The sequence below is a fragment of the Nicotiana attenuata genome, unplaced genomic scaffold (assembly GCF_001879085.1).
Source record: "Nicotiana attenuata strain UT unplaced genomic scaffold, NIATTr2, whole genome shotgun sequence".
Classification (NCBI taxonomy): Eukaryota; Viridiplantae; Streptophyta; class Magnoliopsida; order Solanales; family Solanaceae; genus Nicotiana; species Nicotiana attenuata.
The window spans coordinates 315,559-318,929 of NW_017670452.1; positions in this window are offsets into that span (position 1 = coordinate 315,559).

Here is a 3,371-nt window from a genome sequence, read left to right on the forward strand (position 1 = left end):
TATATATATGTTACAAAGATTATGAATTATCGAGTCCCATTCATAAAACCAAATGTCACATTTTATGATAAGTTTTATGAAGCTATTGACATGCCCTTATTTAGGAAATTAATTAGGAAAGTTACAATGCGGACATGAGGATGTTCACCTTCATTGAAATATAATCATACTTTAATATTTACCATAGTGATCATGTTCAAACAAAACTAGTCACCTAAGTTGAGACGGCGAGAGTTTTTATTTTTAGCTTCCTGCGTATCTTCTGGTATATAACCATTTGGTATTCGTAATTATTTGCCCGACAAATCCAGATTTCAGTTGTGTATTTCCATTCTAGAGAGAAACGCCTACGGGGGATTTCTCTATTTCTAGGCTCGAACCCGAGGCTTCTGATTAGAAGAATCCATTCATACTAGGGGCGAAACCACCCTTAATCAACCACACTTCGTCGAAATATTACAAAAAAATATGTTGTGCATATAAGTAAAATATCATAGTTTAGATGTATTATAACATATATTGAACAGTCTTTTATCGGAAAATATTTTTACTTCTTTTAGTCAGAACATGCTTGAAAAAATCTCCGCGTTCGCCACTAATTTATACCACGGTACTCTTGGGTAGACAGTTTTGCCCGTATATGGATGAGATGAAGCCATGAAGGTTCCTAGCTAGCTAAAACATCTTAGAATTCCATGAAAGGCATATGCCAAATAAATATAGTTTAGTTTATGTTCGTCTATGAAATTGGTTGGATTCCACTAGGAAAGTCAGAAATGATAAGATCGTAAACCTTTCCAACTGATTTTGACATGAAAGCTGTTCATGCTCGGGCGCTTTCAGTATTAATCCACTTTAATTTTTATACATATCTGAATATTTGAGTGAATAAATGTTGAGTTACTGGTGCATATTGAAAATAGTGTCACAGTAAAACGAATTGTTTGCATAAGATATAAGCTAACAAATTCAACTTTTGTCTAAAGAAAAGCTAGAAATTAATTCCTATGGACTAGGAATTAACTACCTTATGAGATTGCCTTTTGTACATTATCAGATCATTTAAAATGATAATTACAAGTTCAATCATATTAAGTAGAAATATGAAATAAGTAACTAAAAAAATAAAATAAATAACATCACACTACAACATATTAAATTACAGTAATAGAACACCTTTAGAAGAAATATCAAAATTAGGGAAGTTTAATTTGTAATGCATCATTGGTGATGTTTCAATTGGGTCAGAATTACAAAGTAGAAATGCTTGATAATGTTGCCAACTTGCAAATTACAAAAGAAGCCACGAGATTTTCATGCACTTGTCCACTTAGATATATATAAATGGGTGGTGGAAAATATTCCACCAATTTCTATCTTTCATGATGTTCTCATTATGCTGCTGAGATTTTTATAAATTTTAGAACGAACTTATATTGCTATCATGATGTTAATATCACTTTAATTTACTTTCTTTCTCCGTCTTTCTTTTTGCTAATCCAATCAAGGATTAAAGCCACAATGAAACAAGTTGCTCGAATATGATCACATGAATAACATATCATTCTTATAAGTCTTAACATGTGCTATAAAAATAGGATTAGGAACCATCACTAAGCGTTGTCGTGAGATGAATACGATCTCTCAACTCTTAATCAAAAGTCTTGGATTTGAGCTCTAGAATGAAAAAAAGTTTTGCTGGGATACTTTCTCCTTTAATGAGTCTTAGTCGATACGAATTCAAATTAATCAAGGCTCCAATATAGGGTAATTGGAAATTTCATAAACTATGCAGGGCGTAGGCACCTTATCTTATGCGGTGTCACGTGACACCGCTTCGTCAAATTTTTTGTAAATAAGTATATGTAGATCATAAGAAAAATAAAAATATTTGGAACAAATATAAAAAATGACACTGGTTGTCGTTATAATAATTTATTTATTTGTTCATTACTTTAAAAGTTGATACCGATTATAAAAAATTCTGCGTACGTCACTGAAATCATGGTGAGACAATGTAAGGTAATTTGTGAAATTGTCTTTTCTTTCTCTTTTTCATTTTGAAAGATGTGGGAGACAAGTTGTCACCTTCAACAATGACCAATTTTAGTGGTCTCATGACTCTCCTTTCATCACTAAATAAAAAATTATGGATAACTTTATGTATACTCTGACTTATGAGATTATATTGGTGGCTGCTTATCCACCAGAAAGAAGGCTTTGGATGATGAATTCATGAGTGGAATATCAAGTTTTCTATCACTGTCTTACTAATCTTAGTCAAAGATATGCTAATGATACTTGTTGCATCTTGTATCTATATTGGTAATGATATTTGTGATTGATTTAGGACTATTTGTGATAATATTTGGATGATAGACAATGGAGGGGCCAATTTTATCTGCTTGTCCCATAACCTTTTATGGTCCCATGAGTTTTTTAGAAAAAAAAAAGATTAAATCCATTTGCAGAATGGACTTTTTTTTCTCCTTAATATATTCTCCAAAGTCAAATGCTTGCCAGTGAGACAAGAATTATGGTCACCGGCGAACTCAAAATTCAGAGGTCGTGGGTGCGCTTTTGCATTCAACCGTACTCTGCTTTGTATATATGGTGCAATTACTAATATATCAATATTTTTTAAAGATATATACATAAAATTTTTGTAGAACTTTTTGTGTGCCGGTGAACCCTCTCTTTACAATATAGGTTCGCCTCTTATTAGGGTGGATTTTTCAGATAAAACAACATTACGCAGTAAGAAGAAAGATGGCTAATTGGTTCTTTCTAGTTTGAACTACTTGTTAAGTGTAACTCTCATATATTGAGTTGTACCAAGAGAGCTACGTGTATGGTCAATAAAACGAGTCAAAAATATAAAAATCGAGTTCAAATTCTAATAAAGACATAAAAGTTGTTAGTATGTGATATCTGTTCATCTACATAAATTTTAACTGCCATAATTACTTGATATTTATTTGACATGATATAATAGAAATCTAATGAAATAATAGAATATGTATAAGTTAGCTCGAACACACCACTGAAAGAAAAAACGAAGTCTCATATAAATGTAGTTATCAAATCTAGCTTATAAAGATTTCCATGTTCATCTTAAATACTAGTGAAAGCAACACTTATGATGCTGAATATAGCATCTCAAATTTGGATAAAAAATGAAGCAAAGTAAACTAGCTGTCACTATTATGTGTATTTATTGGATTGTGGAAGGGAAATGATGGGCAATATTTTTTTTTTCTTTTCTAAAAAAAACTAGGGAATCTGCGGCCGCTATTCTTTTGGTGTTCTGGGTAAATCCCGTTCCAATATAATAGCTCGCAAATCATATTGGAGAAGTAAATTGCACTAGG